Here is a 26,696-nt window from a genome sequence, read left to right on the forward strand (position 1 = left end):
TCCCTTCTCTTTGTCAGCTCACCACAATGATGAATTTGTCCTTAAATGCCACATTTTCCTTTCCACAGGTGTTGTCCCCAGGCTCATCTCTCCAGGGTCCCCAGAAGTGATTGAATGTGACCTGAGAAACGTCACTCTGGTCATCTGGTACCGGCAGTACCCTGGGCAGCCCCCGGTGGCTTTAGGGGTCTATGACAACAACTCAGGTCTTCCACAAACAATGTTCACTGACTATTTTAATGGAGTTTTTTCTTATTCCAATGAGACTGTGACTTTAACATTTAAAATGTCACCAAAGTGACGCTGCAACTTACTATTGTGTGAAGAAGGAGAGTCAGAGGTCCGTGTTTGGGAATGGAGTCACGCTGACTTATGAGGAGACGTACAGTAAGTGCTGCTTCATGACACGCCGTCTCTGATACTTGTTAACATGAGGTGGGATTACGAGAGCGGGGTCTTGAATGATGGCAGGGGGCATCGAAACACAAAGACGTCAATTAGGATTAGTCCTCTGGGTAACTCCATTAAATGAACAGGCGCCATTGATAGGGTTATATTTATAGAGTTATTGATGTGCTGAAATGTGTTATGACAGATACAACAGCACATCGTCATTTAAAATGACATTAAAATGACATTCTTATACAGCAAGGCAGCAGCTTTACTCCACTGTCAAATATGGAAACTGTCTGAATAAAATATTAGAGAAAGTGTGAAAAGTGTGAGAGTACAACACAAATAAAGGAGTTCAGTGAATTTGCTAAGTTATTTTAATGAATGAAATCATTGCGATAAAAGTAAAAGTTGCCACAATTCTTCTTATTTATGAATTCTAACACTCGCGTCTAATGAGGACGTTCACTCGGTGTTATCTTCATCTACTCAGAATTAGTAAAGTGCTTTATCATTTACACAGTCCAGGCGATAAGTTAAAATAAATAAATACAAAGTTTAAAAGAGGGGAGACATTTAGCCTTTTGTTAAGTCTGTTAAGAGTTTTTAATCCATCAGTAAGATCAGCTAAACACACATAAGAGCATTCGCTGAGTGCTGAAAGGAAGAAGAGGAAGGAGTGACGGCCGCCGAGCCACAGAGCTGCAGGCCTTCCATTTCACACACAGCGCCGTCCAGCATTTTAACAGCAGAATGACGTCTTGTGGTTCTTAGTCTTTAACGTAGGCACCCACCATGTCTCTGAGTATTATTTTATTTTTATTTGTGGAATATGTTCTTTGTACTATAGACATGTGTTTAAAGTAATGGTATTCAAGTCAGAGACAATGGCTTACAGTAAAATGTCCTGTCCTAGTAATGAGGGGGTCTCGTGTCTCAGCTCTTCACAGGACAGGCGCCTTAGCTCATACACTTGGCACGTGTTTAAAATTACAGAAGGTTTATTTAAATTTATCAACTCATACAAAGTGTGCACTCAAACTGCCTCCGTACTCGTGAGACACAAACGATGTCCATTTTCATTTGTCATAAAAAGTGAAATTTGTGAACGGCTGGCATCCTAATGGGGTTGGTTTGAGTTTACACCCAATGCTGCCAGTGCCGACACAAGGGTCCCACTAACAGTTAACTGGGAAGGATCGATAGATTATTTAGAGACATACTGATATATCTCTATATCTATATATATATATATATATATCTATATCTATATATATAAATATATATATATATGCTGTATATACATATATATTTCTATATCTATATCTATAGCTATATATATGTCTGCGGTGGGCTGGCCCTGCCGAGTTTGTTTCCTGCCTTGCGCCCTGTGTTAGCTGGTTTGGCAACAGCAGACCCCGTTACCCTGTAGTTAGGATATATTGGGTTGGATAATAAATGGATGGATTGATATATATATATATATATGTGTGTGTGTGTCGTATGTGTGTGTATGTGTGTGTGTGTGTGTGTGTGTGTGTGCGTGTGTGTGTGTGTGTTATACAACAGTGGTCTCCAATCCCAGAGGGCCCAAGTGACTGCAGGTTTTCATTTTAACCCTTTTCTTAATTGGTGATCAGTTTTTGCTGCTCATTAACTCCTTTTCCTTTCATTTTAATTGTTTTTTAAGATTGGTTCCCCTGAATTCCATCTTCGTTCCTCTGAATTGCTTTATTTCTTTCCTCAAACAGAAATGAAATGTGAAGTGAGTGAGCCAACAAAAGACCAACTAAGTCAGGGCCTCAAACTCACACCAATTTCATTCCAACCAGTTTCTTAATTAGGAGCCAATTCTTGTCGTTATTTAAACTCGTTCTTTAACTGCATGGCTTGTTGCTGTTTTTTCATTGTGCAGTAGCAGACATTTCTGAAATTGTTGATTTCTTTTTTCTGTTCAAATGTTTTGAGGGCCTGAGCAGATCAGCATTCCTGAGACCTTCATCTTTCTTTATTTTCAGATATTTTGTATGATGGTCACAGTTTGGTGGTCCTGTTTTGTCTCATTTTTTTTATCTTTTTATTGTTTGGCTGCTAATTAAGGACAAAGAAACAATTAAGGGCTCTAAGCCTTCAAGAGAAAGTCAAATAAAATTAATTCAAAAGAAGTTAATTAGCAGCAAAAACAGGTCTCTAATTAAGAAAATGGTTAGAATGAAAACCTGCAGCTACTGCAGCCCTCCAGGACTGGAGTTTGAGACCCCTGTAATACGGTATCTGTCAAGTAAATCAAAGAGTACACGACACGTGTTTTGCTCTTATCAGGGCTCATCAGATGTGCGCACCTTTGCTTTCTCTTGTGGGGATCGAAACCTCGAACAGCAGCATCTGAGGTGAATCCTCTGATGCTGAGCCACAATGGCTGCTTTGCTTACTTGACAAAGTGTAGAATAAAGTTTTATATCCACAGGTCTGAATCACAATCTGATTATCAGAATCAGATTGCATTCCAGACCTAGGAGTATATATAGATATATAGATATATATATAGTATTTCTTTGCAAACAGCTGGTAAAGTTTTGTCAGATAAAAGTATTCCAAATGTCATTTTGACCCGTTCAGTTCTTACACTAAACACACGACTTGTCAATTCTAGAAAAGTCTGAAGTTGATTAATTTCTCTGCCATATTTAATTCCTTGCCTTAATTTGAATTTATGTACACATTGAAAATTAAAAATAAATTCTTGTAAGACTTTTCTTTGTCTTTCCTCTGTCTTTCTAAATGAAATTCTCTGCTTTCTTCAACAGAAAATCAAACTTCAAATTCCTCTTCCTCTGAGAATGTCACCTGTGCCAGCTGGCACCAAGGTAAGTCACTGGAGCCACATAAACTTGTCACCTTGTCACGTGGGGCATTTTAAGAGACACACAATTATTCCTTATTGTACAGTCAGTCCAGTATTTCTATGAATGCCTCCATTTTAATTTAACCTTACAGTTTTATTTTTGGCAGCCAGTTTCTTTATTCAGTTTGTTTCAATGTGAGTTAAATTAGACGTGTGAGGACTGAAAAGGAGACACAGGTAGAGAGGAATGGCGTTAGTTATATGACAAACTAGCAGGGTTACCTGGTGCTGTCCATGCTGGGGTACTCACTGCATTAAACAACACAAAAGGGGGTCTCTGGAATATTTAAGAGAGAAAACTTCATCAATGTGGATTTGTATAGCAGACACACGTAGACACACTGAGCTGGAATATTACATGGCTGAGCTACAATTGCTGACATTTCTCACAAAGGCACAATTTAAAAAATATTTACATAAGATATGTGATATAAAAGATAGATAAAACAATCACCATCTCACAGCCCATATAATATGGAAGGACTACAGGACGGTAGTGAAACCAGCTCTTTCACTCTATCTATCTATCTATCTATCTATCTATCTATCTATCTATCTATCTATCTATCTATCTATCTATCTACTTCCTTCCTGTTTTCGCTGTGCATGCTGGGTGTTTGCTCTGGTGTGAGTGGCTGTGTTGGACTCTGAGTGCGGTGAGTGTTGTTTTCCTAATCTTTATCTATTTTTTCATTATTCTGTCATGCTCTTGAGTTATTATTGAAAGTTTTTGAGCGTTGTTTTTTTTTTACTGAGTGGCGTTTTGGCCACTGCAGCCGGTATGGCTGCGAATTTAGACCTTGAGCCGCCACCATGGGATAAAACTTCTGTTAGAGGAGTTTGTCCCGTTGGAGACGGCGGTCTTAGCAGTCGGTCAGGTGGTCGGTTGTGAGAATATTAAATCGGCTTCCAGAATGAACGGCTGTATTGTTTTATTCTTAAGTTCAGTAGATCTGGTCTCAATAGTGGTGGAAAGAGGTGTAGTTATTGACGGATCTTTCGTACAGGTAACTCCGCTGGGCACCCCAGCGCGCAAAGTAATTATTTCAATGTACTGCCGTTTATAAAGAATGGAACTATTGAAAAAGAGCTGGAGCGCCATGGCAGACTTCTTTCTAAAATTCGTTTTATTCCATTGGGGTGTAAATCCCCAGCGTTAAAACATGTTCTGTCTTTCCGAAGACAAGTTTTCATGGTTTTGAACAAAATGAATGAAAATCTAAATATTGCAATGAAGTTTAAAGTTGATAGATTTGATTATGTAATATTTGTGTCTTCGGATGAAATGAAATGTTTACGGTGCGGGAGTGAACAATATCTAATTAAACATTGTCCCGAGAAAGAAAAAGAAAAACAAGGCAATGAACCTGAAGTTCAGAAAAGTTGGAAGGTGAAGTTCAAAGCCGTCCTGTAGCAGCTGGGAGCCGAGAGATCGTAGACGAGGGGGAGGCAGTGCCTCAGGGGGATGAGGAAAAAGGTAATCCAGATGAGAATGAAAGTGGTTTAAATACGGAGACTTCTTTAACAGTACAGGGCAGATCATGGGGAGATGTGGATGTGGAAGAGGAGGAACAGAAAATAGATATTGAGAAAGACGGCGAGTTTAGGACGCCCAGGGCGGAAGAGGCATGGGATAGAAGACGATGGTACAACAAAAAAGCGGATGAACACGAGTACGGGGATCGGGCGCAGAGGGTGGAGATGCCGCTGATCCTCTGTTTAATGCTAAGGGGGCTTTTGCAGTTCTCGCAGACACAGTTGATGACGGTTCTGCTGTGGTGAGCGCTGGGGAGGAGGGTGATGGAGAAATGTCAGACTGTTCAACCATCTCGGACTCCCAGGATTTAAGTGGCAGAGGTGGTTACAGCGCACGGAGCGTTAAACAATTTTTACAGGCGACGGAGGGCAGGAGAGGGTGAATGTGGCGGATTTTTTCCCGATGTGAATCTGTTTATATCGTCAGTGGGTAGTTTGAGAAAAGACAAAACCATGACCGCAATATTTAACATCAAGGAGCTCGTGAGATTAAAGAATATCACAAATAGGTTGAGGAAACAGATTAAAAAATGAAAAGTGTATGGATAACATTTTTAGGAATTTTCCGCCATTGTACCTGTGGTGGTCAATTGGTTTGGTGCTAAGCTGCTGTTTACATTTAATCAGTATGGCGAACTTGAAATTGGGTAGTTTAAATATTAACGGCGGGAGGAATCCAAGTAGAGACTGACGCTCTTTGAGTTCCTAACCCAAAAAATCTGACAGTCGCCTTTCTACAGGAAACCCACATAGATGAGACAAACCAGTGGGAGTGGAGCAGGGACTGGAAGGGGCTGCTTCTTCAGCAATGGGACACATGTCAGTGCAGGGGTGGCGGTCTTGTTCTGCAGTGGTTTTCAAATGGAGGATCATAACGTGCATGAGGTGGTGAAAGGGAGGCTACTGAAAGTAAAAACAAAAGTAAATGGCTGTTGGTTTACTTTTATTAATATATATGCACCAAATAATGGGAATGAGAAACTTGATTTTTATAAAGTATTGGCAGACGTTTTAAGTCAGTGTGATCCTGAGGAAGTGGTGATATTGGGTGGAGATTTTAATTGTACCCTTGACCCTCAGAGGGACAGAAATAACAGCCTGGAGCCACAGGAATGGGGAAGGATAGTGGAGGAGATGGGGCTGCTGGATGTGTGGAGGAGTAAACATGGAGACAGCAGCAGACAGTACACATGGGGAAAGATAACTAGTGAGACCCTTTCAATGGCGAGGCTCGATAGATTTTACACCTTTAAGCACCTATTGGGTCTGTATCAAGCGGGGTCATTTTTGCTAAATCGCTTGTAATTCGACCTCTCAAATTAGAATCATTGCTGTTATTGAACTATCTGGAGTATAAACACATGTTTGGTCTCTTTGTAAAGGTCACATTCTCTAGTTTCACCCTTAGTAGTCAGAATCACTGTAGGTGTGACTGATCAAAAGTTATGCACATTAGAACTCACAGAAAAAACGAATTGTTTTGTTCTCGCCTAAGTTTTTTTGTGAAAATAAAGGAAAATAAAGCTGCAGTAGGTCGGTGAGGACAGAAACACACGATGTACCAACAGAATCACTTGTTGACTGCTCACATTTCAAATTTGAAAAGAATACCTGTACAAATGACATTTTTTACACCAGTTTTTATGTGGGCATGTCAGGGGGTTTTAGAGGACCATTATCCACATTTTGGACCGTATGTTAAAAGTGTAATAACTTTTGAATGCTTCAACCCACAGATATCAATGAGGGCTCTACTAAAAGCTTACACCTAAAGGAATCTATATCTACACACAGTGTCACTCTATTAGTTATAAAAATAATAAAAAATACACATTTCTATGTAAAAATAGTCAATACAAGTCTTATGGGCCAAAAATATATTTATATTTTTTATTTTTACTTTTTTATAAAATGCACACAAACTATATACATTTCTTTTACAAACTGTTACAACACAGCTCAGCGTTTTTCCATGTGCCACTTGATGGCAGAAAGCACAAGGGCGTGGCACATGTCACTCTCTGCCATTAGACGTCTATAGGGCCGATTGAATACTTTCACGCCGCGTACATGCATCTATTATTTAATCGAGCGTTTATTTACGTTTTTCGGTAGGTTTATTCATATTTAAAATGCGAAAAAACTTGGCGAAATCACAATAAACAACCACGCACCAACTCTGCAGACTGGTACAAATGCCACCTTCGCGCAGCTCCGATCGTTTTGTTTACAAGTTAGCATGGCAAGTTACATATCAAAATGCTCGGCTGCTCATTGGTTGTAAGTTTTGAGTGTCAGTCACAGTGTCCAATCAAACTGGTAGATTCTACCAGGGTTTAGAGTCGTACGTCATCATTCAGCTATCTGTGACGCTCGTTGGCTATACGAGGTGCCAGTCAACCCCAGACCCGTCGTAATTGGCCAAGTTAGGTGTCGATCTGAAGCTAACACTTCCGTGTTTCATGCGGTAGCATGATTATCGCCGACAGAAACAAATTATGTCTGATATGATCAATATAAATGAAAAAAAATTACGTAGGTGGTCTCAAGTTATAAAGAAGCGTTTTCTGGAGTTTTGTCCTTTGAGGATATATCGTGTGTTTTGGACCTAATCGTTTTACTGGATTATATTCGCTGGAGCCTTACGGACAGAATGGGATCAATACTGCTCGGAAATATTGATGTTTGACTTGCAGGGGGTCTTCAAAGGTAGGCAGATCAACTCTTAAAAGTATGTACTTCTCTGTAAAAAGGCTTTAGTGTCAGTGCTGTGGTTGTTGTGTGTCAAAATGGTTTTATATCATCGGAAAGATGAGACTTTGAAGTTTCATTTGATGGGTAGTATGTCGAGATGCATGGCAGATGGGCATGCACACATTACTGTAACGTTTTTAAAATGCTGTTATGTCCCGGGACCATGCGGGTGCGTTAAGGGGTTAAGGACTGCTCCATTGTCCCCACTGGTTTCTCAGACCACAGCCTAGTGGTTTGTACAGTTCTATCGAGCACTTACAGGCCCATGGCATACTGGCATTTTAATGTACTCCTACTACAGGATCAGCGATTTAAAGACATTTTCAATTATTTCTGGAGAGGTTGGAGGGGTTCGAGGAAGGAGTTCACCAGCTTACAGCATGGTGGGAAATGGGAAGAACCACATTCATCCTTGTGTCAGCAATATACCAGAAATGTCACACGATCGTTACAGTCAGAAATGACACAACTGGAGGGCAGAATATCTCAGATTGAACAGCTATTAGGGAATGGCTCGATGAAACACTTAAAGAGAGTCTCAAAGCAACAAAGAGGGGGCTCTCACATTTACTAGACACAAAAGCTCAGGGGGCTCTAGTGAGGGCTCGCTTCCAGCAGTTAACACAAATGGATGCACCAACACAATATTTTTTGGTCTGGAAAAAAAGAATTCTCAAAGTAAAATTCTACACTGTGTGACTAAAGCTAATGGTGAAAAGACACAGAGGTCCGAGTGTTTTATGAAAAGCTGTTTTCTGCTGAAGGATGTAGTAGTGACAAAAACTTACAGTCCTTTATTGAGGACTTACCACAGCTTCCTGTAACAGATGCCACCGAGCTGAATAAAGAGCTCACTATGGCAGAAATTTCAGCAGCAGTGATTGAACTTCATAATGGAAAAGTCCCTGGGATAGATGGCATTCCAACTGAATTTTATAAAGGATTTTGGGATGTTATCGGTCAGGATTTGTTAGAAGTGTTCAAACACAGTGTTAAATCGGGTGTGCTACCTCAGAGCTGCAGAAGGGCCGTGATCACACTCCTACCTAAAAAAGGTGACTTGTGCCATATTAAGAACTGGAGGCCTGTGTCTTTACTTTGCGCAGATTATAAAATCCTGTCAAAAGCCTTGGCTAACAGAATGCGCACAGTGTTAGTGAAACTGGTGCATCCAGACCAGAGCTATTGTATCCCTGAGAGATCCATTTTTAATAACATTTTTTAGTCAGAGATATTATTGCTGCAGCAAAACTGTTCAATTTTAGAACAGGATTTATTTCAATTGACCAAGAAAAAGCCTTTGACAGAGTCGGACACTCATATCTATGGAACACTCTCAAGGCCTTTGGATTTGGGGAACAATTTATAAAGTACATTCGGCTGTTGTATTGTGACATTTCTGGTATAGTTAAGGTCAATGGTGGTTTATGTGCGCCTTTCAGCGTCCAAAGAGGAGTCCGACAAGGCTGTTCGCTATCAGGGATGCTGTACGCCCTCGCCTTAGAGCCATTCTTAGTCAACCTGAGAAAAGTGCTGACTGGTCTTCCATTCCTCACTGTACTGGGAATCCTATAAAGGTCACGGCCTACAGAGCGACATTGTTGTTTTATCACAAATCAAGAAGACTTTGATAATGTCACGAACTGTCAAAGGAAATATGAACTGATTTCCAATGCTAAAATAAACTGGAGTAAAAGCAGTGCATTGTTAGTTGGAGACTGGGCTGGATATAAGACACCGAGTTTACAAGGAGAGCTGCAATGGAGCACTGAAGGGATTCTCTACCTGGGAGTACATCTAGGAGATGATCACTATGTGCAGAAGAACTGGGATGGACTCTTGGAAGTGGTAGCTCGGTTGGCCAGATGGAAATGGATACTTTCCCAAATGTGTACAGAGGTCGGATGTTAGTAATTAACAATATGGTGACTCTGAGTCTGTGGCATCGGTGTATCTGTCTGGAGCCTCCACCACATGTAATTCAGAAGATTCAAGAGAATGTTGTTAACTTTTTTTGGGATGGTCTTCACTGGTTGAGGAGGGCGTATTATACTTGCCACTTGATGAAGGTGGGCAAGGCATTATGGACATTGAAAGCAGAATTATTGCCTTCCGCCTTCAGACCGTGCAAAAACTGTTATACTCCACAACGCCCGAGCCCTGGATGAATCTAGCACTGCTCTTTTTTAACCAAGTGGGACAAATGGGATTGGGCAAAAGCTTAATATGGTGTCGTCTTGAGAAACCTGAGACCTTACAAGTACCAGACTTTTACAGGAGTCTTTGTAAAGCTTGGCAATTTTATCAATTCAAAGAGACTGTGATGACCTTTCATTGTTTTGGATTCTAGAAGAACCCATTGTGTTTAATCCAAATATCTGCACCACAATAGGACAGTCTGCAAGTTTTATTCATAGTCTCTGTAGGAATAACATTACACAATTGAAACATTTAATCAACTGAGAGGATTTTAATTGGAAAAGTCCAGAAACCGTAGCAGCAGAGACAGAAGTGCACTCAGTGCGGCTTGTGGGGAATTTCTTAATGCAAGTGAAAGCATCTCTAGGAAGTGAAGTAAGGACACTCCTGCAGGACACCTTTAAAGACCAGCTGAAGCCACCCAAGATCCACTTTCACTACACTTGTGGTGTCTCCAGTAGGAGATTGGGACAATAATGACACCAACAGACTACTTGTGACAAAAGATCTGAGAGACTTGCCCTTAAACACCATCAAAGGAAAACAGCCCTACAGGATCTGCGTAAAAGTAAAGAACCAGGATCAACTGAAAGCACTGAAGGCCGACACACCCTGGAGGAAGAAGATTGTCATTCCTGAAGGAACCCTGCCAGCCTGGAGAGCGCTATATAGACCACCATTGACCAGTAGGGTAGGGGATTTACAGTGGAGGATATTGCATGGTATAGTAGCTGTGAACTCCTTTCTATCAGTTATTTGTCCGGGGGTTTCAGATACCTGCCCTTTCTGTGGGTTGAGGGAGACTGTATGTCACTGTTTTATGTTTTGTGAGAGATTGGGGGATTTTTTAAAATGATAAAGCAGCTGATTGAGGGTCTGGGGGTCTGTTATAATAGGATGGTGTTTGTGTTTGGGGTAAAGAGCTCAAAAAAAAACAAATACAAATATTAACCTGGTTAACTTTATTTTAGGACAGGCGAAACTGGGAATATGGAAAACCCGGAAAAATAAGGTTAAGGGAGCAGGCAGCACAGACCCCACAGTATTATTTAAAATGACTTGTAAAAGTAGAATAGAAGTAGATCTGAATTTTTATAAATCTACTAGAAATCTTTCACAGTTTAAGGATAAGTGGTGTGTAAATAATGTATTGTGTAATTATGACAATGATGAAGTTCACTTTGCATTCTAATTCTAATTTTATTATTAATAGAATATGTATGAGCATAAATCTATAGAGTATTGTAATAAATGAGTGGAATTGTGGGATGGAAGGGATGAATGAAGGGGCAAAAGTTTGGGTGGGTATTTATGAAATGAATAAGGGATGGACTGGGGGCATTTAGAAGTTTAAAATGTGATTTTATTATGTTTTGTTTTTTTCTGTGGTTGGATTTTGTGTTTTTAATGAATTTCATACTGAATTTAATAAAGTTGTTTTTAAAAATAAAAATATCTATCTCTATCTATCTATCTTTTAATTATATAGTGCCTTACACATCTATCTATCTATCTATCTATCTATCTATCTATCTATCTATCTATCTATCTATCACAGGGGTCGGCAACCTTTTGCTAACTGTGTGCCAACTTAAGGTTTCAAATTATTCAAAGTGCCAACATCACATATCATTTTATACAAGTCGAGGTCAATATTCTTATTTTACCATATATTTTATTTTTATATTTTAATTAATTAATATATAGTGATATTCAATAATATGTAAAGTTGTAAACAACATTAAAAGAAATAGAGTTTCTTGAAAGATTTTTAAAAAAACTTTTTTATTATTAATGGGAGCCTTGCCCTTGCATGGTCTTGGCCAGTTGCTCAATATCGACAACATACTTTGTCACTTTGAGTTTGACATAATTTTCTGAATGTTCAGGCATTAGGCGACTACGCTGTGGATTTAGCACTGCTTTCATGTGAGAGAAAATTTGCTCACAGGAATAGGTTGATCAAAAGCTGAAAGAAGAGCAAAAGCAATTTTCTTCAAACAGATGTAATAATTCGGAAGGGATCTCCAACAGCTGAGAATAGCTGCAGACTTTTCTAGATTTTCATTTTCCAGAGACTTCCGTAGTTCAACAAATTTTGATGTCCATAATTCTGAAGATCTGAAGTCAATCTGTTGCATTTCAAAGTCATCAATATCCATCCAACTAAATAGTTCCAACTGGGTAGTTTCCAAATCAATTATATCAGGCTTAATGAGATACGAAAATAAGGATCCATGAATGTGGAAGTCTTTACTTCGTTTATCAAATTCTGCTTTGAGTGCTTCAATGTACTCTTGAAGCTCATCTACATTTACTTCAAATTGATTTGAGAGATTCTTCACATTCAGGGAAGTACCTGAATGCTTTGATGTTGATATCACAGGTAAAAATGTCTAGTTTCATTGTAAATGCTTTCCAATAGCTGAAAAGATCAAGTACTGTTTGTCCCTGTCCTTGTAATTTCAGATTAAGTTAATTTAAATGTGTACTTATGTCAGTCAGAAACATCAACTTTAACACCCAGTTTTCATCGTTCAGTTCAGGAAAATGTTTCTTTTTCATTAAGAAACACCTTAATAGCTCAAGACAACTGACAAATCTATTTAAAACTTTGCCTCGACTAAGCCAGCGAACATTGCTGTGTAGCAGAAGATCTCCATATTCACACTCAATTTCTTGTAAAAGAAACTTGAACTGCCTGTGAACCAGTGAAGAATGAGAAATTATAAAGTTGACTATTTCAACAACAGTTGTCATCACAGAGACCAAATTCAGAGATGAGGTCTTTGCACATAGGCTCTCCTGGTGTATAATACAATGAAAATTCAAAAGTTCGGCCAACATAATTTTCAAGAAGTTTTGCAAATCCTTTCTTCTTGCCAACCATTGCAGCAGCACCATCGGTTGTCACACAGAATAACTTGTTTAAGTCTATGTCATGTTTAGCAAAATAACTAATAAATGCAGTCAAAATGTCTTCTGCTTTGTTGTGTCATGAAGTGGCAATAAGCAACACAACTCTTCATAAATGTGATTATTTTCAAGATACCTTGCAACCAAGGCTAAGCGAGACAAATCGTTTAAATCAGTGCTTTCGTCAAGCACAACACTAAATACTTGAGATTGTTTTAATCCAGATATTTGTTTAGTTGTTACATTTTCAGCTAAATCAGTTATCGCCTCTCAACTGATCTTGCAGAAATTGGTATTTCTCTAATCGAGTAAATATAATCTCCTTATTTGGTAAATCACCGAATAAAATTTCAGCACTGCTTAAAAAAGTTTCTTTGATGTATTCTCCGTCTGTAAACAGTTTCCCTTTCAAAGCAAAACATTCAGCTATTTTATAACTACATTCAGTAGCTTTAATCTTCATTCCAACTGCTTTGCTCAAAATACTAGTTTGTTTTGAAACCAGAAATAGCTTTTTTGATAGCTTCACTTTTCTCTTCTGAGGTTTTAAACTTAGACTGGTGTTTTGTTTGAAAGTGTCTTTGTACACTAGATGTGCGACGCATAGCGCTTTCACAACAGAAAGTACACACAGCACGATCTTTTTGTCCAACAAATCCATATTCTTTTGTCCAACAGATCTACATACGTGCATATGAGAGGAAAACCGTCAGTAAACTGTCAGCTATAACTAGTCATAATGACACTACAATGCCGATCGCTGTACACAGCTTGTTTAGAAGCGTGGGCCTTAATTATATTGACGTTTTTTCTAAGTAGATCTAGGAACTAATAAAAATATGACCATCTCAGTTTTTTTATACAATGGATATATTTAGATTAATCAATATGAACCATATATATTATTCAACTACCGGCATCCGGCCTTTGTAGATCTACTGTAGATCTGCATATTTGCAGCACATGACGGAAAGTCGTAACCAATGTTCATATTAGAAAACATTTATAAAATGCAAAAACCAACGTTGTTCTATAGTGGGTATCGTTAAAATATCACCTGAAAAATTATATATGTGCTTGTATACAACGAAATCCAGATATACACACAACAGGTTTTAAAACAAATGCCATACAATTTTTATGTAATAGAATTTTGATCTCGCTAGTGGACGTTACTGTCGTTAGTTTCTGAGATTTCGCAAATAGACTGTTCCCTGACCTACTTAGACTGCTGTTACAACAAGTCTGTGGCTGGTACCCTGCTACGCCCAAGTGCCGAAATGAGCGAGGAAACCCCGCTAATCAATTTATAATCAACTTTATACAGGAAACGTGAAGAGTCTGCGTGCCATTTGAAATTGCTTGGCGTGCCAAGTGTGTACAGCGTGCCATAGGTTGCCGACCCCTGATCTATCATATAGTGCCTTATCTATCTATCTATCTATCTATCTATCTATCTATCTATCTATCTATCTATCTATCTATCTATCTATCTATCTATCTATCGCTACTGTCTTGCTGTCGGTGTGTCTTTCGATTAGTGTGGTCTGGGGTGGGCGTGGCTGAGTCGTGGCGTTGGAAGTTGGACGTGTTTTCTGTCTTCTGTAAGTTTTTTCTTTATTTCTAACTCCTTTTTCTTATTTTTCTATATCAGGGGTTTTATCGAATAGGATGCGGCTTTGGCGTGTAGCCATGGCAGTCCAAAGTCTTCGCCTGGTCTAATGCCTAAGTTTTATGAAAATCTTTCCCGCCGACATGGGGCTAAAGTACTGGTCGAGCCGCACATTTCAGCTGAAGAGTGTGTTGTGGCCAGTTGTTGGCTATAAGAATGTCCGTTCAGCCTCCAGAATGAATAAAGCCGTAGTGGTTTTCCTTAACGAGGAATCTCTGGTTGATAAACTTGTAGAAGAAGGGATTATTATTAATGGCGCTTTGGTTCCTGTTTTACTTCTGTCAGCGCCTACAATAAAGATTATTATTTCAAATGTCCCACCGTACTTGAAGAATGATGTTTTGGTGCAGGAACTCCGCCGCTATGGCCAGGTTTTATCAGATATAGTGATGATTCTGTTGGGCTGTAAAATGAGAGGAATTGAAACACGTTGTTTCATTTAGGAGGCAGGTTTTTATGGTGTTGAACAACATGAATGAGGACATAAATGTTGCTCTAAGATTCCAGGTTGATGGCTGTGATTCTGTGGTTTTTGTTACTTCGGACTCGATGAAGTGTTTTAACTGTGGGAGGGCCGGACACAAGGCCTCTCAATGTAAAAATGAGACCGTTTTACCGGTGGGCGCGCTCCCCTGATTCAGTGGTGATGAGGCGGAGTGTATGAAAGTGGTGAGGAGGTGGACAGTATGGAGGATGAGGAGACTGCAGAGGTAGCTGAGCTCGTAACCGGAGCACAGGTTGTGAGTGATTTGCACCCCACTGTAGTGTTAGCAGTCGCTCCTGAGGCGAGCCTGCTGACTACCGAAGGGAATGCGTTGGCTGAGCCCAGTGATCCTGTTGTAAATGAGTCAGTTCAAAGTGCCCAGTACGAGTCTGTGGACGGAGAACTGAGTAAAGATAAGCTGGAGACAGTGGGGGTCAGCAGCAGTGGGGATAAGACGGCGATGGTCGACACAGAGAGTGTCGCGCCCGTCAGCCCCGCTGTGAATGAAGCTATGGCTACAGACGTGATCGCAGAAACACCGGCGTATGCTGACGGCGCCTGACTGAGGAAACTACCCGCCTTAAAAATGTGATTAGCAGGGTGCGAAAGTCCATTTTTCAGAAATAATGGATATGTTCTTGAAACTTCTTTATTTTTGGTTGACTTGTGCAGTACTGTTCACTCCCATTTGTGAATCATCAATGCAGTCTTTACACATTGGGAGTTTAAATGTGAATGGCTGTAGGGCGACTTTTTAAACCAAAAGGCTCTTCAGGTCACTTTCTTACAGAAAACTCACTCTGATGTTAGAAATCAGCCAGACTGGTTACGTGAGTGGGTCAGGGGGTCAGGCTGTCCTGAGTCATGGCTCACACGTCAGTGCTGGGGTGGCCATACTGATCTCTAACACGTCAAATTTACAAATCACTAACATTAGTGAGGTGGTGGCTGGGCGTCTCTTCGTAGTTCAGGTGAAGGATAAGAGCCAAGATCTGGTGTTTATTAACACTTACGCTCCAACAAATGGAGGTGAGAGACTTTGTTTCTTTAAAGCTCTGAGGAAGGTGCTGGAGACCTTTGTTAATGGGGAGATCCTGTTGGTCGGAGGAGATTTTAATTGTACAGAGAATAACTTACTGGACCGTAATGGTGCTGAGCCTCACCCAGCGTCTGTCCGTGTTTTACGCTCCTTATTAGACCACTCGACCTGGTGGACGTCTGGAGAAGTAAATTTCCGTCAGATAGACAGTACACCTGGGTAAAGGGGCGGTGGGTGCATTTCGATGGCGTTTGGACCGTTTCTACTGTCTGAGGCACCTGCTGAATACGGTCACTAAGGCTTATATCTGCCCAGTCGGATTCTCGATCACTCTCTGGTGGGAATGAATGTCTCTGTCCCTAAAAAACCTTCCTCTCAATCTCTTTGGCACTTTAATGTCTCCCTGTTAGAGGATTCTCATTTCCTCAAGTGTTTTGAGTTTTTCTGGCTGCAGTGGACTCAAACCAAGTCCAGATTCCCATCTCTTCGGCAATGGTGGGATGTGAAGGTGCAGATTAAAGTCTTTTGCCAGCAGTACACTCAGCATGTGACCAGGCGGTGTCTTCACGAAATGAAGAGCTTGGAGGAGGACATCACAAATCTGCACAGCATCTTTAGTGAAGATACGCTTGCTGTTTTAAAGTCTAAAAACAATCCCTTGCTGAACTCCTGGAGCTTCGTGCCCAAGGTGCCTTAGTGCTCGGTTTTCAAACCTTAAATCACTTGGACGCGCCTACTGAAAAGAAAGAGGCCGAGAGTAAGGTGATCCACATGCTGCAGGACGCTGAAGGTCATGAGCTGCACACCACGGAGGAGATCAGGAACTTTGCTGTGTCTTTTTACTCTGATTTATTTAAGGATGGTGTAATTGATGATTCGGCCATGTTGGACTATTTGAACGGATTACCCAAACTTACAGACACGGTCAAGCTGAAGCTGGAGGCAGACATCACCTTTCAGGAGCTATCAGATGCACTGGCTGGTTTGAATACTGGAAAGGCACCAGGACTCGATGGCATCCCAGCTGAGTTCTATAAACATTTCTGGTACCTGCTGGGTACCGAGGTGTCGAGGTGTTCTTACAAAGCTTACAGGATGGAGAATTACCATTGAGCTGCAGAAGAGCAGTCGTCACTCTGCTGCCTAAGAAAGGAGACCTTTGCCAAATAAAGAACTGGCACCGTGAGCCTGCTGTGCACGGACTATAAGATCTTCTCGAGGGCCCTGGCCAGCCGCCTGAGGACTGTGATGGACCTGCTCGTCAGTCCCTGCCAGACGTACTGTGTGCCTGACAGGACTATTTATGATAATATTTTTGCATTGGGATATCATTTCAGCCTCTAATCTTTCTGGGATGGATTTAGGAATATTATCCATTGACCAGGAGAAAGCTTTTGATCGAGTAGATCACCGGTTTTGTTTAAAACATTGAAATGTTTTGGGTTTGGTGATAATTTTGTTCATATGATTGCACTGCTGTACACCAACGTTTTGGGATTGTAAAGTTAATGGCACTCTGAGCGCCCGTTTCCAGTCAGGAGGGAATTGGCAGGGCTGCCTTGTCCGGCATGCTCTACGCATTGGCCATCAGCCGTTTCTTTTCAGCTGAGGCAGAGACTACAGGGGGTGACATTTCCATCCTGCCCAAATGTTAATTTCAAATGCTTGGCCTACGCTGATGATATTATTGTCTTCGTCAAATCGAAGGGTGACATTGAAGTTTTAATTTATTGTCAACAACTATTTGAGAACATATCATCTGCAAAAATCAATTGGACTAAGAGTAACGCCTTCTTACTGGGCTCCTGGTCTGGATGTCCACTACCAGACTTACCTGGAGGCCTAAAGTGGAACAGGAAGTGCTTCAGGTATCTTGGAGTGGTCATGGGCAGTGAGGGGTGGACGCGAGTAATTGGGAGGGACTCTTGAGAAAGTGACCTCTCGTCTGAACAGGTGGAAGTGGATTGTACTTAAACTGTCATACAGAGGCGGGTGATCGTCATCAATAATTTAGTGGCCTCAATGCTGTGGCACAAACTCATGTGTGGTGACCCCCCTCTGGGGCTTTTAAAGAAGATCCAAAGAATATTGCTTGATTTCTTCTGGGATGGCTTGCATTGGCTAAAGCAGAGTCTGCTGTTTTACCGTTGGAAGAAGGCGGTCAGGGACTTCTAGATATCTCCTCAAAAGTGCCCTCAGGCTCCAAGTCTTACAGAAGCTTTTCTGCGTTTCATATTCCCTGAGTTGGAGGGAGTTAGCGCTGAGTTTCCTTCATCGTGTGGCGGGTTAGGTTTGATGAAGCACTTTTGGTTATAAATCTACAAAACTGGACCTTTCTGTGTTACCAAAATTTTACAGAGGTGTCCTTTTAACATGGCACGTGGTGTTTAGGAGGAACTTTAATACAACTGGGTGGCTTCAAAATGAGCCTTTAATTTATAATTCTGTCTTTTCATGCCCCCTCTTGCACAGTGACAGTTTTGTTTCAATTCTTATTAAGCATCAAGTACTGAAACTGGCACAGATTTATGATGCCACTACCAAATCATTCATTGATGCTGATGTCTTGGCTTCTCTTCTCAGAAGTAAAGTCAGTCAGGATGATTCAGCAGTTTCTGTCCTCCATAGCTAAAGATTACCACTTGCTAAATGATCCATCGGCTCCACTGTTAATAAGTTGGATGTTTGCCCCCAGTGGACCTCTCATTACTACCAGAACATTCAGTTGTTCACTTCACCAAAGGAACAGTGGTGGGCTTTGCTTCTCTGTCCAAGAAGAGCTCTATGAGTACTGCCTCAAGGTGATTCACTTCACTGCATTGGTGTCTGTGCTGGACACTCCATGGAGGGAGAAGCTGGCAGTGGAGGGGCACAGGGGGCCTGCGTGGAGGGAGTTCTACAAGCCACCGAGCAACAAAAGAACTGCAGACTTACAGTGGAGAATCGGGCATGGGATCATTGCCACCAAGTCCTTTTTAAAAATTATTAAAGAAGCTGAAACTGATTCTTGGTGGTCAGAAAGAAACAGTTTTCATTTGTTTTGTATTGTTATCGACTGGATTCTTCAGATTTTTAAGCTTTGTACAGAATTGACTGGAACTTTTAATGAAGTCCTGTTCATTTTGGAAGTAAATATAATAAGAAAACTCGATGCAGGATACAACTGTTCAACTTTCTGTTAGGTGAAGCAAAGCTGGCCATTTTAAAAGTAGAAATAATAAGCAGCGTGGATCTGAACTACGGATATTTGTTTGATTTTTAAATTGAATGTTTATTCAAGAATAAGAATGGAATATGATATTATAAACAGATGAATAGAATGGGGGGGTGAAAGGGGGCTGTGCTCAGTTGATGAAGGGAGCTGAAATTTAATTTCTGATTTCACTGTGGTGGGCAAGAGAAAAGAGAAAGCAATGGTGGGCATCAATACCACGTGCTTATACTTTAATGCTTGAGGTAGGAGGAGTGTAAAGGGGAGTTATGGGGTCTGATGTATGGCTCTTTGTTTATTCTGACATTTGTTATTCATTTGACTTTATAGTTGTTATGTTGATGTTCTTATTTCACAATAAAGATTATTTAAAATTAAAAATATCTATCTATCTATCTATCTATCTATCTATCTATCTATCTATCTATCTATCTATCTATCTATCTATCTATCTATCTATCTATCTATCTATCTATCTAGTGCCTTTCACTCTATCTATCTATCTATCTATCTATCTATCTATCTATCTATCTATCTATCTGTTATATAGTGCCTTTCACATGAGGCTTGCACTCCACTTCTTTTCCCAGATTCTTTGTCTTTGCTAACTGGGTGAGAACATGAAGTGCAGGATGGGCTGGTGGAGGAGGACTATGCCACTTAATGCAGAAAGAAGCCTCTGAAACTGAATAACAGTCAGAGATGATGGTGGGCCTGGACCCATGAAATCAGTCACCATTATAAAGGAGTCCTGTAAATACCTGTGAGCCCAACTGGCCAAATGACCATTTCAGTTGACGTGTCCATCTTATCTTGTGACCAAGAGTGTGTCACCTGACCTGACCTGATTTTTCACATCACCCTAAACAAGTCATCTGCCCAATACACACTTTAGAGCTGTGAGGTGAAGTTCATTTTTATTGTCAGTGTCATCCTCTCTTGACATGATGTTTTAAACTCTGTGTCTCCTCTTTTTCAGATGTGACGTTGTATAAATACTCCACCATTGCACTAGCTGGGACTTTGGGCCTCGTGGTGCTGGTTGCTTTGTAGTTAAAAATCAAAGGTAAGTGGAGCCGTCAGAAAACAGCAAAAGAGCTGAGGCTGGATGGACTTTCTCAAACTGTGTAAGAGAAACATCATCAGGCAGGAGACTTGATGTCACAAATGGCAATCAATTTATATACCAAATTACCAGCTCCATGTTAACAGAGCTGATCTGTAGGCCTGAGTGATTTAAAACATCAGGACACAATCCTTTAATGTGAACAGAAACTAACTGAGTTCCTGCTGGATGAGTTAAAGAACATGTCCTACCCTGAAACTTTTTAAAAAAAGGAGTTAAAAAAGGGGGAAAATGGCAAATTTTTCTTGGGTTCCATTTATCTTTGAAAATTGTATGGTGTTTTTAATCCCCCAAAAAGTATTAATATTTTTTTTAAAATTTATTAAATTTTATTTCATTAAACCCCTTTACATATTTTTTTAAACTTTTCTTTTTTCAATTACTTTTTTAAAAATCCCCTTCATTTTATTTTTCCTTTTTTCTTTTTTTAAAAATGGTAAGTGGGCCAAAAAGGCAAAACTCGGATTTTTTTTTTAAAAACGGGGGAAAAAAAAAAGGGGGAGTTTGAAAAGGCAAAATTTTACAATTTACCATCAAAAAAAGGTAAGGGGCCGGGATTTAAAAAAAAAACCCTTTTAAGGGAAAGAAACAACCGGCCCGGGGATAAAAAAGGGGCAAATTAACTTCCCCTTTTATAACCGCCTGTCCTAATTAAATTTCATTTTCCACCTGCCAAGCCACCCCCCCTTTTTGGGGACATTATCATCACCCGGGGGGGGGCCCGGGGGGGTTTTTTAAATCCTGCCCTCTTTTATTTTTCCTCCACCCCCCCTTTTTTTGTTTTTTTTTTTGCCCCCCGGCCTCCCCCCTTTTATTCTTTTTAATGGAGTCAAAAAAAAATTTTTTTGCTTTTTTTTCCCTTTTTTTTTAAAACTTTTTGGGGAACTGTATAAAATTTGGCAATAAATTTTTTTGTTGTTCCCAACTACTACTTCTAAAATGTTAAAAAGAAAATTAAAAAAGCACAAGGGAAAAACAAAGGCCCCGGGATGATTTTAACCCTTTTAAAATTCTTTTTTTTATTAAACCCAAGGAAAATATGGGAAAAGGGGGTAAAAAGGGAAAATTCCCCTTTGGGGCAAACAGGGGGGGCTGGGCGGAATCGGAAAAATTTTTTTTTTCCTTCTGGTTTGGGGGGAAAAAGTTTTGGGGGTTTTTGCACCTTTATGGGTTAATTTTGGGGTCAACCCACTACTGTTTATTTTTTTTTTAACTTTTCCCCCCCGAAAAAAAGGTTAAAAAATTTGCAAAACATTTTTCCCCGGAAACAAATAAAGAAATAAAGGAAGGGCTAGGGAAAAACCAGGGGTCCTTTTTCAATCCTTTTTTTTGGGAAAGTGCATGGCCTGGGGGGGTGAACTAGTGGAGGAAACCCCCAGTTGACGCCCATTTATAGGCCCCCTTGCCCCTGGGTTTTGCCCTGTTGGGTTTTTTCCCCGAAAATAAGGGGAGAACTTTGGGACCCCCCGTTTGGGTCAATTTGGGTTTTAAGGTATCCCCCTGGGGAGCGGCCCTTTCCCCCAAAAGGGGGCGGGTCCCCCCTCCCAATGAAAAACCCATAAAATAAAACCAAAAAAAGAACCCAACAAAAATAAGAACAGGGGGGCCACCATTCTGGAAGGGTTCTTGTGCGCCATCCATAAAATTTTTTTTTCCCAAAGAGGGGATTTCCTTTCGCCCCCCCTTTTAATGCGAGATTTTTTTTCAACGTTTGGGTTAAAATTTTTTCTTTTCTTTTTAGCAGAAAAAAGGGGAAAAAAAATTTGGTAAGTCTTTTTTGGGGGTTTGAAAATTTTAATTTTTTAAAAAACACTGTGGGAAAAAAAAGGAAAAAAAATTCACCTTGGGGGGGAAAAAAAGGTTTTGGTCAAAGGGGAGGGTCCGGGGGAAAGTTCCCTTAATTAAAATTGGCGGCGCGGTTTTTCATGCCCCCGGTCCTTTTTTTTCCCCGGGGTTTTAAACTCCCCGGGAAAAAAGGAAAAAACCCCCCCCCTTTAAGGGGGTTTCATACCTTTTTGACCCGGGAATTTTCCTTAAATTGGTAAAATTTTTGAGGGCTTTGATTCCCCCCAAAACGGGCCTAGCCCAAAAAAAGAAACCCATTCCCCTTTTTTTTTTTAAAAAACCTTGTGAATTTTAAAGAAATCTTTTCTCCAAAGGGGACCACCGCGTTTTTTTACCCTTTTTTTTTCGCCCAGATTTAAAAAAAAACAGGGCCCGCTTTTTTTAGAAAAAAACGATATCCAAAGCTTTAAAAAGGGGTTTATCATTATTAGGGGGCCCCCGGGGGGGCTGTTATTTTGGTATTGAAAAGGTTCCCCCCGGGCCCCCGGGGGCATGCCCCCTTTTTGGGGGTTTCCCCAACCCCAAAAAACTTTTGATAAAATTGGGTTTAAAATTTTTTGGGGGTTTGGGGAGGGTGGAGGGGGGGGGGTTTTCCCCTTCCCCTTTTGGGCGGGTTGCCCGGGCCTGGGGGTGGGGGTTTCGGGTAATGGTTTTTAAAATTTTTAAAATAGAAATGGCCCATTTCCCCGGTCCCTGGGTTTTTCTGGCGGGTTTTTCCCGGGGGGGCCCCCCTTTGGGAATTTGGCCCAACTAAATAAGAATCTTTGGGTTTAAAAATGAAACCTTAAAAACCCCAAAAAAAAAGGGGCCTGAAATTTGGGGGTTTTAAAAAGTTTTTTTTAAAGATTTTTTTTTTTAAAACTTATTTCTAAAAATTTTAATTTTCGGTTGGGTTTTGAAAATTTAAATAAAATAAGGGGTTTTAAACAAAAAAGGGGAAAGGGGGAAAAGCCTTTTGGATGATTTGAAAAAGGTTTTAAAAAAACCCCCGGGAAAAAAAGGGTTTTGGTTTTTTAAACAAAAAAAAACAGGAAAACAAAAAAATGAATCCTTTGTCTGTTTTAAGCACTTTTGGTTTTAAATTTAAAACCCCGCCTTTTTTAAAGGGGGAAACCCGGGGCCAACACAAAAAACACAATTTTAAAATGATTCCTTTTTATTTTCGTTTTAAGGAAACAAATTTTTTTGGGGGGGTTTTTTTTTTTCAACATTTACCTAAAACAAAATTTAACTTGTTTTTAAAGGTAAAAGGAAAAAATGTTTTTCGGTTGTTCTTTTTTTACTTTTATCCCTTTTGACCAAACATTTATATTGAATAAAAAAGTAAAGGGAAAATTTTTCCCCCGGGCGGTCATGAGTTTATCGCTCCCGGGGGTTTCCCCAAAAGGGATCCTGCCAATTTCAAAAGGTGGGTGTGATTTTCCCCCTGGATTTTTTGCCCCTTTTTTTTGGGTTTTTCCCTGGGGTGTTTTTGGACCTTCTTGGGGTGTTTAAGCTCCCCCCCTGCTGTTGCTCTTGATCACACTCTGTTTCCAGTGAAAGAGGGGGGTCCCTTTTCCCCGCGACCTTGGGAATTTGGGCCCTTTTTGAAGGGTGGAACAGGGTGTGAAACAATTTCCTGGGATTCCCTTTTAAGAGGGGGCTTTTGGGAAAAGTTGCCCCCCTTTCCCACCCCCCCCAAGTTTGGGTGGTTGAGGCAGTGGCCCTCTCCCCCCCCAAAAAGGGGGCGGCAGGCTTTTAAAATGGCCCCCCAAAAGATGGGGCACCAAAAAATTTAAATCCCATTTCATCAGTGCACTTTTCAAAAGACCCCCGCCCTTAAAAGGAGGGGGCCCCGGGACCCCCCCTTTTCTGGGGCCCCCCTTTAAAAACTTACCGTAACGGGTTTTTTGATTTTTAAATTTTATTCCAAAAAAAAAATTTTGGGGGTAGAACAGAAATTTTTGGGGGGGTTATAGAAAAAAAAGGGTTCAGGTGACATGTTGGTGAAATGAGATTTGAGGTCTGTGGGCAGAGGAGTCTGCAGACAGGAATGAATGAGTGGGGACCCCGGCCTCAGAAGAAACAAGTAAAAGCGGACACCTCAGAACGTACACCAATTTGATTGATGACTCAATGACATTTCATGGCTGCCAGCATCCCAGTTAGTACAATATTGTCATCCGTCACCCACCATGGGAAGGTCTTCTGCTGTTCATGCATCATTTCAAGAGGTTACAGACAGACAGACAGACGGTGTGATTCGTGTTCAAACAAAGCAGAAGGTAAAGGAAACAGAAGTAAAGCTACTTGTCCTTCTCGTCATTCCTTAACTTTATTTTTTATTATTTCTTTGCAGATCTCATTTTCTCCCCAGTCCCACAGGACCAGCAGGTAAATGGACTTTAAATTGTCTCCCTCCCTACTTTAGCTGTGACTTGTCTCCCCACATGCATGCCAGCCTGATGTAAGATGGAGTCAGTCAAAAGTAACACTTGGCCCCTTTAAACGTGTGGCCTCAGTTTCATGTACTGTAAAGATGGTGACTGATGGTGGTGAATGAGCTGAGGGTCTCCTGTCTAGTTTACCCTGAACGTGACATGACAACCTGAACACTGAACTAATCTCCTCTAAAGACTCTCCATTTTTAAAGTGGTTTACTTGTTTCCACTAATCAGCTTGTCCTTCATTTTGTTTTCTGTTCAAATTTCATACATATGTCCATCCATATTGTAAGCTCACATATATGCCAGGGTCAGTGGGCACCAGACAGGACCAACCTTGAACATAATGCCTGTCTATTGGAGGAAGACCACTACACACCACACACAAAACAGAGACACGTGGTGACTGAACTGAGATTTGAACCCCTGACTCTCAGAGCGGGAGGCACCCACAATACCCGCTCTGACCCCTGCTTTACATTTTTCTGCCTGCTGTGATTCCCCTGAGGGTGCTGCAGCTGCCCAAACTCCCAACACAAAGGCTCGGGCACAAGTTCACTATGAACACTGGGTTTAATCGTGTGTAGTCGTTTTACAAGTAAGTGTTTCCCATACCACAACCACACTCTGGTTCTCCTCTCTTGGTGTCTTTGTCACCTCCTCTGCTCCTCCAGCAAGCTTCGTGTTCCTCCTCCTGGCTCTGGCTTCTTGTGTTGAGGTGGGCAGGCTCATTTGATGAAATACCTGGGAGCACATCTGGTGTCTTGGAAGCATTTCTGAGTGGAGTTGGAGCCCGACTAAGGCTTGCTAGTCCCTCAGTGCCCCCTGGCAGCACCCACTGAGCCCAACAGGGCTGTGCAATAGAATTACAGTTTCCAATGTGTCAGGCAGGAATCGCTAGTGGTGCCGTAACCCAGGGTGGCTACCATCTATTGTGCTGGGTAAGACAACGTCCAGAACAAACTGCCCACCCCCATCATTCCATTATACTTGAGTCTCTGCCGGGTAATGACTCTGGCTGGGGTGCCAGTGCCAGCGTGATGCCTCTCGCACCACTTTATTCATTTTACAGTCACAGAGTTGCTCGATTCTTTCCTAGCAGACCCTCAAGGAGAGCGACTCCATCACAGAATGAAGAGACACAATTTGGAGACCCCAGTTAATGATGCTGGAGGACACACTGGCAGTAACTGGGGTTAAACCAGGACCCTGTGCTACCACACTTCTCACTTCACACTGACGGAACGCACTGTAATTTACAACGACTGTCTAGAGTAACAGAAGAGTAATAATAAATGATTTACAATGAAACGAAGATTGTGCAGCAGCAGACATTTTAATATTTCATGTCTTTTTTTTCAGACTCAAGAGAATGACACACAATATGCAGCTTTAGATTTTAAAACAAAGCAAAGGAATAAAAAAAGAAAGAATAAAATAATGACAGCAACAAACTTTGAAACAGAATATGCGGACATCGTTCAACCGTGGCACCAGAGCTGTGTGAAGAGACGGTCAGGCGAGCGTTGGCATTTTGTTCAGAGTTTGTGAGGAATTTGTCAAAGTTTTTTCATTTCTGTTATCTCTGTAATATTAAAATTTAATATGAAATAAAATGGAATATAAAGTGTAGAGACCTTAAACAACATGTCTACAAGAATACGCCGTACTGAGGGCAGAGTGTGAGCGTGTCGATTGGCTCTTTTTATTTAGCCCTGTGTGGATTGTGTTTTACTCTTTTCTTGTTTTAGTCGTTGATCTCAGTTGCCTCACCTGCTCTCAGCTTACGATTTTGTCAGTCGTGTCTCTTTGTCTTTGTCCTTTCTCCATTTTGATCATTTAGGCTCTCATGTGTTGCCCTGACTGAGTCAGCAGTTACCTGAGAGGTCTCTTAAAGACTCCCATGAGGCCACAGCTCATACGCAGTGAGGACTTTCAGCTTCACTTTATACTTTCCTTCCTCTAAGGTTAAGTGCTCTTCTGACCATTTTGATTTTTGATTTATGTCTGAGTTCTGACTGTTAGCTTTGGATATTTGGTTTGTCAGTTTAGGATTAAGTTGTGTTATGATTTGTTAAACCTCAGGTTTCATCACGTTGGTCCTCTTCTTGTCTTCAGGCAGATAAAGGAGATGCTTCTTTAATAAATGATGTCTTAAATTGTAATTGTCATTTCTCTGAAGATTTGAATTTT

The 26,696-nt window shown here is 40.8% G+C and overlaps 1 long non-coding RNA gene across 1 annotated transcript; it reads left to right on the forward strand.

Moving 5' to 3' along the window:
* The first annotated feature begins 298 nt into the window (after positions 1-298).
* LOC120517277 lies at positions 299-25,921 on the forward strand. Its single transcript, XR_005631012.1, has 5 exons — positions 299-387; positions 3,201-3,260; positions 20,089-20,175; positions 24,419-24,453; positions 25,866-25,921. It is a non-coding gene; the product is annotated as an uncharacterized LOC120517277 (long non-coding RNA).
* The last annotated feature ends 775 nt before the right edge of the window (positions 25,922-26,696 follow it).

This window comes from Polypterus senegalus, chromosome 1, assembly GCF_016835505.1.
Source record: "Polypterus senegalus isolate Bchr_013 chromosome 1, ASM1683550v1, whole genome shotgun sequence".
Lineage (NCBI taxonomy): Eukaryota > Metazoa > Chordata > Cladistia > Polypteriformes > Polypteridae > Polypterus > Polypterus senegalus.